Here is a 14345-nt window from a genome sequence, read left to right as displayed (position 1 = left end):
AAAAAATCCAAATCTTTGATGATGCCCAGGAGCACCATCAAATCTATAATAACCAAATGGAAAGAACATGGCACAACAGCAAACCTGCCAAGAGACTGCTGCGCACCAAAACTCATGGACCGGGCAAGGAGGGCATTAATCAGAGAGGCAGCACAAAGACCTAAGGTAACCCTGGAGGAGCTGCAGAGTTCCACAGTAGAGACTGGAGTATCTGTACATAGGACGACAATAATCCGTACGCTCCAAAGAGTTGGGCTTTATGGCAGAGTGGCCAGAAGAAAGCCATTACTTTTCGCTAAAAACAAAAAGGCAAGTTGCGAGTTTGCGAAAAGGCATGTGGGAGACTCCCAAAATGTATGGAGGAAGGTGCTCTGGTCTGATGAGACTGAAATTGAACTTTTCGGCCATCAAAGAAAACGCTATGTCTGGCGCAAACCCAACACATCACATCACCCAAAGAACACTATCCCCACAGTGAAACATGGTGGTGGCAGCATCATGCTGTGGGGATGTTTTTCAGCAGCCGGGACTGGGAAACTGGTCAGTTGGAGGAGTTGAGGGAAAGATGGATGGTGCTAAATACAGGGATATTCTTGAGCAAAACCTGTCCCACTCTGTGCGTGATTTGAGGCTAGGACGGAGGTTCACCTTCCAGCAGGACAATAACCCCAAACACACTGCTAAAGCAACACCTGAGTGGTTTAAGGGAAACATGTAAATGTGTTTGAATGACCTAGTCAAAGCCCAGATCTCAATCCAATAGAAAATCTGTGGTCAGACTTAAAGATTGCTGTTCAAATGCGCAAACCATCCAACTTGAAGGAGCTGGAGCAGTTTTGCAAGGAGGAATGGGCAAAACTCCCAGTGGTAAGATGTGGCAAGCTCAAAAAGACTTATCCAAAGCGACTTGGAGCTGTGATTGCTGCAAAAGGTGTCTCTACAACGTCTTGACTTTAGGGGGGTGAATAGCTATGCACATTGCCTTTTTCTGTTATTTTGTCCTATTTGTTGTTTGCTTCACAATAAAAAATAAAATAAAAATCTTCAACGTTGTGGGCATGTTATGTAAATTAAATGATGCAAATCCTCAAACAATCCATGCAAATTCCAGGTTGTGAGGCACCAAAATGCGAAAAAAGTCAAGGGGGGTGAATACTTTTGCAAGGCACTGTAGGTTCTTTTTCTTAGGGGTTATCGCATGACTAAGGCTCTATTCACACGTCCGCAAAATGTGTCCGCATCCGTTCCGCAATTTTGCGGAACGGGTGCGGACCCATTCATTCTCTATGGGGACGGAATGGATGCGGACAGCACACAGTCTGCTGTCTGCAGCCGCAATTGCGGAGCGCGGCCCCGATTTTGGGTCCGCAGCTCCGCAAAAAGATAGAGCATGTCCTATTCTTGTCCGCAGCTTGCGGACAAGAATAGGCATTTCTATGGGGGTGACGGGCTGGTGTGTTGCGGACCCCCAATTTGCGGGTCCGCAACACACCACGGACGTGTGAATGTAGCCTAATATAAAAAAAAATATCAGGAGAGATCTCCCCATTCATTGCTCTGCTAGATTTATATCAAGCTGGCAGCTGAAGGGCGGTGTCTTTTCTGCTGCAGCTCAGGGGCGTGTCCATTCTGCTGTAGCTCTCTCCCTATCACAGCTCAGGAGGCGTGTCCATGCTCTCCCTATCACAGCTCAGGAGGCAGATGAAGGATGAAACTGATCATGTGCGGCCATCTCAGTGAGCCTGACAAAAAAATAAGAAAAAAAACAGCAGGGGGCGCCATACAGATGCATTCTATTAACCCCTTAAGGACCCAGGACATACCGGTACGCCCTATTTCCTGAGTCCTTAAGGACCCAGGACGTACCGGTACGTCCTGACTTAAAATCTGTATTCCGGCGCCCCAGGGGTTAATCGGAACGGGATTTCGGCTGAAATCATTCAGCCGGCATCCCGTAACAATGCAGGGGGGGGTCGTTTGACCCCCCCGTATCGGCGATCGCAGCAAACCGCAGGTCAATTCAGACCTGCGGTTTGCTGCGCTTTTTGCAGTTTCTGATCCCCGCGGGCCCTGACCGCGGGGATCAGAAACTTTTGAGTGCCTGCGGTGCCTGCATGCGGTGGGGGCGTTGCGCCCGCCTCCCCATGAATGATCGTTGGCTTCTAGTGGTTATACCAGGGTGCCAGCACATTGCTGGCACCCTGGTATAAACGGCTGACATCTGTGTAGATGTCAGCCATTTAACCCTTTCCATACCGCGGTCCGTACGGACCGCTGTATGGAAAAAGTTAACTGTCATCGGTCAGGGAGCTCCCTCCCTCTCCATCGGGGGGCTGCTGTGCCTTTGCAGCCCCCCGATGGAGAGGGAGAGAGCCCCCAGAGAGCCCCCCTCAGCCCTGTGCTCACCCTTCCCCGTCTGCGAAGTTCTGAGCAGACGGGGAAGGTTCCCATGGCAACATGACGCCTGCTCAGGCGTCCTGCTGTCCATGGTGCTGAACAGATCTGTGCTAAAAGCATAGATCTGTTCAGTGTAAGTAAAATACAGTACAGAACAATATATATTGTACTGTACTGTATTATACAGACATCAGACCCACTGGATCTTCAAGAACCAAGTGGGTCTGGGTCACAAAAATGTAAAAAAAAGTGAAAAAAGTTAAGATAAAAAAAAAAACATTTATCACTGAATAAAAATTAAAGAAATAAAATACACTACACATATTAGGTATCGCCGCGTCCGTAACGACCTGATCTATAAAACGGTCATGTTACTTTCCACGCACGGTGAACGCCATAAAAATAAAAAAATAAAAACTATGAGAAAATTGAAATTTTGCCCACCTTACTTCCCAAAAAAGGTAATAAAAGTGATCAAAAAAGTTGCATGTACGCCAAAATAGTACGAATCAAACCGTCATCTCATCCCGCAAAAAATGAGACCCTACTCAAGATAATCGCCCAAAAACTGAAAAAACTATGGCTCTTAGACTATGGAAACACTAAAACATGATTTTTTTTGTTTCAAAAATGAAATCATTGTGTAAAACTTACATAAATAAAAAAAAAGTATACATATTAGGTATCGCCGCGTCCGTATCGACCGGCTCTATAAAAATATCACATGACCTAACCCCTCAGGTGACCACCGTAAAAAAATAAAAACAAAAACTGTGTAAAAAAAGCCATTTTTTGCCATCTTATGTCACAAAAAGTGTAATAGCGAGCGATCAAAAAATCATATGCACCCCAAAATAGTGCCAATCAAACCGTCATCTCATCCCGCAAAAAATGAGACCCTATTCAAGATAATCGCCCAAAAACTGAAAAAACTATGGCTCTTAGACTATGGAGACACTAAAACATTTTTTTGGTTTTAAAAATGAAGTTATTGTATAAAACTTACATAAATAAAAAAAATAGTATACATATTAGGTATCGCCGCGTCCGTGACAACCTGCTCTATAAAATTACCACATGATAAAACCTGTCAGATGAATGTTGTAAATAACAAAAAAAAAAAAGTGCCAAAAAAGCTATTTCTTGTTACCTTGCTGCACAAAAAGTGTAATATAGAGCAACCAAAAATCATATGTACCCTAAACTAGTACCTGCAAAACTGCCACCCTATCCTGTAGTTTCTAAAATGGAGTCACTTTTTTGGAGTTTCTACTCTAGGGGTGCATCAGGGGGCTTCAAATGGGACATGGTGTCAAAAAACCAGTCCAGCAAAATCTGCCTTCCAAAAACCGTATGGCATTCCTTTCCTTCTGCGCCCTGCCGTGTGCCCGTACAGCGGTTTACGACCACATATGGGGTGTTTCTGTAAACTACAGAATAAGGGCCATAAATAATGAGTTTTGTTTGGCTGTTAACCCTTGCTTTGTAACTGGAAAAAAAATATTAAAATGGAAAATCTGCCAAAAATGTGAAATTTTGAAATTGTGTCTCTATTTTCCATTAAATCTTGTGCAATACCTAAAGGGTTAACAACGTTTGTAAAATCAGTTTTGAATAGCTTGAGGGGTGTAGTTTCTTAGATGGGGTCACTTTTATGGAATTTCTACTCTAGGGGTGCATCAGGGGGCTTCAAATGGGACATGGTGTCAAAAAACCAGTCCAGCAAAACCTGCCTTCCAAAAACCAAACCGCGCACCTTTCACTCTACGCCCTACTGTGTGGCCGTACAGTAGTTTACGGCCACATATGGGGTGTTTCTGTAAACAGCAGAGTCAGGGCAATAAAGATACAGTCTTGTTTGGCTGTTAACCCTTGCTTTGTTAGTGGAAAAAATGGGTTAAAATTGAAAATTAGGCAAAAAAATGAAATTCTCAAATTTCCTCCCCATTTGCCAAAAGCTCTTGTGCAACACCTAAAGGGTTAACAATGTATGCAAAATCAGTTTTGAATACCTTGAGGGGTGTAGTTTCTTAGATGGGGTCATTTTTGGGTGGTTTCTATTATGTAAGCCTCGCAAAGTGACTTCAGAGCTGTAGTGGTCCCTAAAAATTGAGTTTTTGTAAATTTCTGAAAAATTTCAAGATTTGCTTCTAAACTTCTAAGCCTTGTAACATCCCCAAAAAATTAAATATCATTCCCAAAACAATTCAAACATGAAGTAGACATATGGGGAATGTAAAGTCATCACAATTTTTTGGGGTATTACTATGTATTACAGAAGTAGAGAAACTGAAACTTTGAAATTTGCAAATTTTTCCAAATTTTTGGTAAATTAGGTATTTTTTTGTTCAAAAAAAACAATTTTTTTGACTTCATTTTACCAGTGTCATGAAGTACAATATGTGACGAAAAAACTATCTCAGAACGGCCTGGATAAGTCAAAGCGTTTTAAAGTTATGAGCACTTAAAGTGACACTGGTCAGATTTGCAAAAAATGGCCTGGTCCTTAAGGTGAAAATGAGCCTGGTCCTTAAGGGGTTAAATAACTCAGTTGCCATGCTAAATTTTTAATTACATGCAATTACAAAAGAATTCAGATTCAGGTGCTGGTTTGAAAACTGTACCCCTTTACGATTGAGTGCATCAACATTCCCAGCTATCTTGCGCAGTAATTACTGCATTGCAGACAAGTAGTAAGGAAACAGCTTTATAAAAATCCAGAATCAGTCAAAGAACATTTTAGAAAAGAAAGATGAATCCTTGATAGGAAAGTCATATCTTGGCTGGAAGATTCAGAAAGACAGGTGCTAATCTGCCTATCCACATTGCGGCTAAGTATCCACAGGTCATAGGATTTATGTGCCTGAAAGCCGACAGAGTTATCTCAAGGAATTACTGGGTGTTCAAAATCTGAGGATGTGATGATTTGCATTACTTCTGTCCTTTAGTCTTATCAGGCATATCTATTATAGGTATTTCCAAAATATAAAAAAACACCCACCTCACATAATCTGTCTTTGTCATTTGCAGGAAAAACACAGTAAAAACAACAAAACTATTACTGAGATGTGTAATTTACAATAGCTGCTGCCAAATAATCAAAGAGCACGGCTAACTAATAGGTGTTCTCTTTTCATCTAATCAACAAGCTCTGCTCTAATTTTTGTGTATTGATGTTTTAAGCCAATTTACTTAATCTCCTCCAGAGTTACTCGGTTTCTCTTCGGGTGTCAGGTCAGACCTGAAATTATGATTATTCGTCGGTTAGGGAGAACTTGGCTATTGCTTTTGTTTGAACCTATACTTACAGTTAATTACTTCCAATAGACCTTGGTGATACTGCCGGGATCCTGCATCCAAACTAGCTAATTAAATAATGCTTGTCTAAAGTGACTTTACTGAGAAGATGAAAACTATTACTGCCGTACTGCGTCTATCTGGCATGTAATAATAGACATTTCTCACGTGGAGCTAATTAAAATGGAGTTAACCCTTCAGCATATTAGTGAAATGCACACATATTCTAAACATTGATTTATTTTCCAATGGTAAAGCAGATCTGTCACCTGAAAATGCTGCTCCTTTTAGTTATTTTTATCGAAGTAAAATCAACTGTGCCACTGAACAGATCTGATTCTGGCTACTCCTAGGGGCATTATCCTGACAGCTCCCTGGATCTGGGATCTAGACTTCACTGCAGGGGAACCACTAGGCTGCTAGACCTTGGAGTAGTTTCTGTTCAGTGACTGCTGACCCACAGGTCGACAGCCATTGGATGGCAAATATTAAGGTGTGAACGCAATGGCCCTTTAAGAATGAGAGGGAGCGTGCACACTCCACAGGCAGTGAGAGGCACAGCAGGAAAGAGACAGGCCTCAGCCTATATGGAGTAGCATAGCACTTCTCCGGCAGACAACAGGAGGAAGCAGCAAGATGCCGATGGACCCCGACTGCCGGGGAATTATCAAGAGAAAGCAGGTGAGCACTCTGGACTCTGGTGGCTGGAGGTGTAAAGTGGTGGGTATAGACTACAAGTATAACAGTTATATACTGTAGCTATTTACTCATAAGTCCACTGTATGAGCACTCATCAACAACATGCAAATAAAAAAAAATACAGCATAAATTGACCTGCAGCACAGATTTTAAATTTATGCTGCTGTTTTCCACCATGAATTTCACCCTTTGCTAGGCAAATCCACAGCAAAACCTGCAACAATTTTTTGTCCCATATGGACATACCTATTAGAGATGAGCGAATTTTTCAAAAATTCGATTCGGCCTGTTCACAAAATTTTCTGAAACAATTTGATCCAAATTTATTTTAAAACTACTAAAAAACTGCTATTTCCTGGCTGCAGAGAGCCTTTATAGTGGTGTAGAACACTGTATCTTGCAGTAACACACATAGGGAGTCTGCTGTGGTTGTGAAACAATACTGTGAGTCAGTATGACATGCAGATAACAGGCGTCACTCTTAGAATCACTGCACACTTCCTTATTTGGGCAGTTACGGGGCCAAAACTGACCAAATAACTTAAGTATGAACTCAGCCTTACAGGTTGATGTTAGCGTCAAGATGAAGTGCACTCCTTGTACACAGTCGTCAGCTGATTCCACATAGATATCTACAGAACCTGTTCTGTTAAACACTAATACAAGTAGAGCCCCCCGACAGATTGGAGAGGGTGTCAGAAGTAAAATTGTGTTGATGTCTATGATCATTTTGCCCTTCCTCTGATCCGTCAGAACAATAACCCCAAAAAACAGATCCTGTCTGTGGAGCATCCGCCTTCACTCGGTCATCATTTGGTCAGTGATCCATCAGTATTGCTAATGCCAAAAAAAACAGGAGTGGATCCAAAACAGAGATGAAACGTGACTGGAATATTTGCATGTCTTCTGTGTTTTGTACCCACTCCTGCTTTTGGCTACCAAATCATAAGGCAATTCTGATGGGACCATACAGGCCTTACAGCTGTTACACAGACAGGATCCGTTGTGCGTCTCATTTTTCCTTCCTTAAGACAGATCAGAAGAAGGGTCAATTAAAAGGTGATGTCATCTAGGCCAAAAAGGCAAAATAGTGGCCCAGTCATGGAGTGGGGAGGGTAAGAGAACAGCTTGAGAAGTCCACAGAGTGACCCAATGATATAGTGGTGAGGTGGAAGCAGCATGAGCAGACCACAGAGTGGCACTATGAAATAGTGTGGAGATGGAAGCTGCAGCATAAGGAGGCCACAGAGTGGCACAATGACAGGGTGTGGAGGTGGCAGCAGAAGCATGAGGAAGCTACAGAGTGGCATGGTGACATAGTGTTGAGGTAGCAGCAGCATGAGGAGGCACAGAGTGGCACAATGACATAGCGTGGAGGTGGCAGCAGCAGCATGAGGAGGCCACAGAGTGGCAAGGTGACATAGTGTGGAGGTGGCAGCAGCATGAGGAGAACACAGAGTGACAGGGTGACAGAGTGGGTAGGTGGCTGGCAATAACAGTACCCGCTGACGATGGTGGGTGTAAGAAGGAGCACTTGGCATCAGATATGTGCCATCTGGCAGGTGGCAGCATCAGAATAGTAGCTGAGGCAAGTAGCCAGCAGAAACCGGTCTCTTTAGTCAAGGTTTGGGTGAGGCAGCATGGATGATCTAATCTGATGCATCAGGCATTGGTGGGTGGAAATCCTGGCTGATCCACGCCTGATTCATCTTGACAAAGGTCAGTCTCTCCACATTTTGGGTGGACAGGCGATCTCTCCTTGGAGTAACTAGGCCCCTGCCGCACTATGCACCGGCTCTGATGCTACACTACTGGCCGGGCAAGACAGCTTTTCCAGGGCAAACTCGGCCAGTTGCGGCCACAAATCCAGTTTGCTGCCCAGTAGTCCAGCAAATCTTCAATGACGGCTGGCAGGGTGCACTCCAGTATGCCACCACCTGCTGGTTCAGGTTCTGCTCTATGTCTAGCTGCAGGTGAGTAGTTTCTTCACTATGAGGGTGAATAAAGCTGCTCATCAGCGACTCTAGACTCAGGCTGCTGCTAATGGAGCTGGAACTGCTCCTGCCACCCCACCTACCCCCAGCAGCCATGGCAGTGGAACGTGAGTGCAGAGGGCCCCCCTGTTCAGACCTGCGAGAGGATGGACGATGGTGCAGATAGACAGCAGCCAACTGACTTCATAGGATGTCTCTATAGTAGTTTAGTTTGTCCTCCCTCTCAGCGGGTGTAAAAAAAGCCCCCATTTTGGACTGATAGCGAGGGTCTATGGTGAAGAGCCAGTAGTCATCCCTCTGCCGAATTGTGACAATTCGGCTGTCACTACGCAAGCAAGTGAGCATGCATCGGGCCATTTGCGCAAGTGACTCGGAGGGACTCACTGCCTCCATCCCCACTGCATACTGCCACGGTGTGTCTGGGTCATCTGCCTCGTCTTCCTCATCTCTCTCTTTCTCCTCCGGCTGCTCCTGCTTTTCCACTCATGTCACCTGTGTAGGAAAAAAACACCCATTTTGCTATACATTGCTTGTGCTCCAATGACCTCCTCCTCCAGTTCAGCCCCCACAGGGCTCATGAGGCCGTGAGATGTAGGCGCCACGTCTCCAGTCCCCTGACCAGCAAGATTTACCAGCATCTTTTCCAGGATATGAATCAGTGGAAAGATGTTGTTAGATCAAATAGGTAAATAAAAAGGAAATTAATACATGCCAAAAAGGGCTGTAATTTCCTCACTTCACCACACAACGGTAGGATTGAGCGGAACCGAACTGTAAAGTTCGGGTTCGTACCTAACTTTAGGATTTTTGGACCCCGGACCCGAACATTTCAGTAAAAGTTCGGGTTCGGGTTCATTATTCGGCGATTTCTTGGCGCTTTTTGAACGGCTGCAGAGCAGCCAATCAACAACCGTTTAACTGTGTGACCTTAGAAGCCATCACAGCCATGCCTACTAATGGCATGGCTGTGATTGGCCAGTGCAGCATGTGACCCAGCCTCTATATAAGCTGGAGTCACAGAGCGCTGCACGTCACTCTGCTGTTCTTAGTGTAGGGAGAGGATGCCGCTACTGTGAGGACAGAATCTGTTATCAGAACTCCAATTGAACTCAGTGATCTACATTGATTTAGTTGTGTAGGTGCAGTGCACAATTTTTGTACCCTGCCTTGAGCCCAGTGACAGAAAAAAATTATTTTTATCCGTCTGTTAGTTAGGTGGGCGGCGGCGGCCATTTTATGCAAGCTCAGTGCACCAGCACTGCATCTGTGCTTTTGTGACATTCAAATCCAAGCTTGAAATACTGCACTAATAATCTGGTTTTAAGGCAATATACAACATCTGGTGCCTTTGCAGGATTAGTCAGTGTGCAATTTAAGCTAGAAATACAGCCATAATTTTCTGGGTTTTAAAAACACCCTTTTTTGGCAAAATATACTATTTTACAGCCCTTGCTGCATCTGCACGTGTGAAATTCAATCGTTATATACAGCTTTCATATTCTGTTAGTAAAAAAGCACACTTTTTTGGCAATATACAACATCTGGTGCCTTTGCAGGATTAGTCAGTGTGCAATTTAAGCTAGAAATACAGTCATAATTTTCTGGGTTTTTAAAACCACCCTTTTTTTGGCAAAATACAAAATTTTACAGCCCTTGCTGCATCTGCACGTGTGAAATTCAAGCGTTATATACAGCTTTCATATTCTGTTAGTAAAAAAACACACTTTTTGGTCAATATACATCTGGTGCCTTTGCAGGATTAGTCAGTGTGCAATTTAAGGCTACTTTCACACTAGCGTTCAGAGCTGGTCCGTCTGGTGTCTGCACAGACGGATCCTCTCCTATAATGCAGACGTTTGGATCCGTTCAGAACGGATCCGTCTGCATTATAGTTTAGAAAAAATTCTAAGTGTGAAAGTTGTTCAGATGGATCCGTCCAGACTTTACATTGAAAGTCAATGAGGGACGGATCCGTTTGAAAATTGAGCCATATTGTGTCAACTTCAAACGGATCCGTCCCCATTGACTTACATTGTAAGTCTGGATGGATCCGTTTGCCTCCGCGCGGCCAGGCGGACACCCGAACACTGCAAGCAGCGTTCGGGTGTCCGCCTGCTGAGCGGAGCGGAGGCTGAACGCTGCCAGACTGATGCATTCTGAGCGGATCCACATCCACTCAGAATGCATTGGGGCAGTACGGATGCGTTCGGGGCCCCGAACGCTAGTGTGAAAGTAGCCTAAGCTAGAAATACAGCCATAATTTTCTGGGTATTTAAAAACACCCTTTTTTGGCAAAATACACAATTTTACAGCCCTTGCTGCATCAGCACGTGTGAAATTCAAGGGTTATATACTGCTGTCATATTCTGTTATTAAACAAACACCCATTTTGGGCAAAAAACGTTAATTGCGGCCTAGTCTGCATCTGTACGTGTAAGATACACCCTTTACATATTGTGGTTCTATTCAGTTATTTTAAAAACAGCCATTTTGTGCAGAAAACTTAAATTGCGGCCTAGTCTGGATCTGCACGTGTGAGATACACACTTTAGATACTGTGGTTATATTCTTCTATTAATAAAACACCCTTTTTGTGCAAAATACACAATTTTTCAGTCCTTGCTGCATCAGCACGTGTAAAATTCAAGGGTTATATACTGCTGTCATATTCTGTTATTAAACAAACACCCATTTTGGGCAAAAAACTTTAATTGCGGCCTAGTCTGCATCTGTACGTGTGAGATACACCCTTTACATACTGTGGTTCTATTCAGTTATTTGAAAAACAGCCATTTTAGTCAAAAAACTTTAATTGCGGCCTAGTCTGCATCTGTACGTGTGAGATACACCCTTTACACTTTACATACTGTGATTCTATTCAGTTATTTGAAAAACAGCCATTTTAGGCAAAAAACTTTAATTGCGGCCTAGTCTAGATCTGTACGTGTGAATACACACTTTAGATACTGTGGTTATATTCTGCTATTTGAAAAACAGCCATTTTGGGCAAAAACACAATTTTACAGCCCTTGTTGCATCAGCACGTGTGAAATCCAAGCGTTATATACAGCTTTCATATTCTGTTAGTAAAAAAAAAAAGAACTTTTTTGGCAATATACAACATCTCGTGCCTTTGCAGGATTAGTCAGTGTGCAATTTATGGTAGAAATAACACCATAATTTTCTGGGATTTTAAAAACACCCTATTTTGACAAAATACACAATTTTACAGCCCTTGCTGCATCAGCACGTGTGAAATTCAAGGGCTATATACTGCTGTCATATTCTGTTATTAAACAAACACCCATTTTGGGCAAAAAATGTTAATTGCGGCCTAGTCTGGATCTGTACTTGTGAGATACACACTTTACATACTGTGGTTCTATTCTGCTATTAATAAAACACCCATTTTGGCAAAAATCTTTAATTGCGGCCTAGTCTGTATCTGTACGTGTGAGATACAACCTTTACATACTGTCGTTCTATTCTGCTATTAAATAAACACCCATTTAGGGCAAGATCCTAAATTTGAGAAATATGAGGAGAGCGTCAAATAAGGGACGTTGCCCAGGTCGTGGTGCTGCTGGTGGAGCTCCTGTTGCAGGGAGAGGATGTGGTCGATCTGTGCCAGCTACATGCACAAGTGAAATCCCTTCCTTAGGTGCAAGTAGGCGACAGAACCTGTAGAGGGTATTTGGTTGGGCCTAATGCGGCTCTACGAATGGTGAGACCAGAACAAGTACAGGCAATAGTAGATTGGGTTGCTGACAGTGCCTCTAGTTCTTTCACATTGTCTCCCACCCAGTCTCCTGATGAAAGGTCTGAGTTGGCAACTGCAGCGGATGTCCATCAGTCTTTCACCTCACCCCCTTGCAAATCAGCCAAGCAGTCTGAGCCCCAAGTCATGCAGCAGTCTCTTCTGCTAGCAGGGTTTTCCAGGGCCATCCACCAAACCCTGCCCCAGAAGTGGAACAGATTGAGGGCACTAATGCCCAACCACTTATTTTTCAAGATGAGTACATAGGAGGACCACACGTCTCGGATGATGACGAAACACAGGTGCCAACTGCTGGGGCTTTCGAAAGTGTGCAGACCGACAAGGAGGGCAGGGGTGAAGACTGGGTGGAAAATGATGTGGAGGACGATGAGGTCCTCGAATCCACATGGAATCAAGGTCATGCGAGTGACCTGTGTAGTTCGGAGGAAGAGGCGGTGGTCACACAGAGCCCCCAGCACAGCAGAAGAGGGAGCAGGGTGCAAAAGCGGAGCGGCCGTCCCCTAGACAGTAGGCCTTCTACTGCCCACCGCAGCAAGGGAACGAGCACACCAAAGCCAGCTCCAAGGAGTTCTTCAGACAATGTGCTGACGACAAGACACGAGTGGTTTGCACGCTGTGCAATCAGAGCCTGAAGCGAGGCATAAACGTTCTCAACCTGAGCACAACCTGCATGACCAGGCATTTAAGTGCAAAGCACGAGCTGCAGTGGAGTAGACACCTCAAAAACCAAGAAAGGTCTCTGGCTCCTCCTGCTTCCTCTTCTGCTGCAGTCTCGGCCTCTTCATCCACCTCTGGAGTGACAGTGCCACCTGCCACCCCGCAAACAGAGGATCTGCCAGCAACTCCACAATGTCCCACGGAAGCGTTCAGCTCTCCATCTCCCAAACACTAGAGCGGAAGAGGAAGTACCCCCCTTCCCACCCGCGATCCCTGGCCCTGAATGCCAGCATTTCAAAATTACTGGCCTTTTAAATGTTGTAATTTCGTCTGGTGGAGATGGAGAGTTTTAAAAGCCTTATGGCGATGGCTGTCCCACAGTACGTCGTGCCTAGGCGCCACTACCCTGCACAACCAAGTGGGGGACAAAATCAGGTGTGCACTGCGCAACGCCATCTGTGGCAAGGTGCACCTCACTACGGATACGTGGACCAGTAAGCACGGTCAGGGCCATTATATCTCGATAACAGTACACTGTGTAAATGCAGTGGTGGCTGGGCCTGGGCCTAAGGCGGATAGCAATTTGGCGCATGTCCTTCCACCACCGAGGATTGCAGGGCGCTTCAGTTTGCCTCCTGTTGCTTCCTCCTCCTACTCTGCTTCCTCATCCTCTACTGGCTTCTCATCCGGTCAGCGTAACACCTTCACCACCATCTTCAGCACAGCCAGGGGTAAACGACAGCAGGCAGTTTTAAAACGTATCTGTTTGGGGGACAAACCTCACACCGCGCAGGAGCTGTGGACGAGCCTTGAACAACAGACCGATGAGTGGTTGGTGCCAGTGAGCCTCAAGCCTGGCCTGGTGGTGTGCGATAATGGGCGAAATCTCGTAGCAGCTCTGGGACTAGCTGGTTTGACGCACATCCCTTGCCTGGCGCATGTGCTGAATTTGGTGGTGCAGAGATTCCTTAAAAATTACCCCGATATGTCAGAGCTGGGCTGTCTGTGCGCGCTTTCGGCGTTCTCACCCATCTGCTGCTTGCCTGCCAAGTTTTCCCTGGAAAAGCTGTCTTGCCCGGCCAGTAGTGTGGCATCAGAGCGGGTGTTTAGTCCGGCGGGGGCCATAGTTACCCCAAGGAGAACTCACCTGTCCACCCAAAATGTGGAGAGACTGACCTTTGTCAAGATGAATCAGGCGTGGATCAGCCAGGATTTCCACCCACCAATACCTGATGCATCAGATTAGATCATTCATGCTGCCTCACCCAAACCTTGACAAAAGAGACCGGTTTCTTCTGGCTACCTGCCGCAGCTACTATTCTGATGCTGCTACCCGCCTGATGCCACATATCTGTTGCCAAGTGCTCCTTCTTACACCTACCATCATCAGCGGGTACTGTTATTGCCACCCACATCCCCACTCTGTCACCGAGTCACTCTGTGGTCTCTTCATGCTGCTGCCACCTCCACACTATCTCACCTTGCCACTCTGTGGCCTCCTCATGCTGCTGCTGCCACCTCCA

Source organism: Bufo bufo, chromosome 7, assembly GCF_905171765.1.
Source record: "Bufo bufo chromosome 7, aBufBuf1.1, whole genome shotgun sequence".
Classification (NCBI taxonomy): domain Eukaryota; kingdom Metazoa; phylum Chordata; class Amphibia; order Anura; family Bufonidae; genus Bufo; species Bufo bufo.
This window is presented reverse-complemented; position numbering follows the sequence as displayed.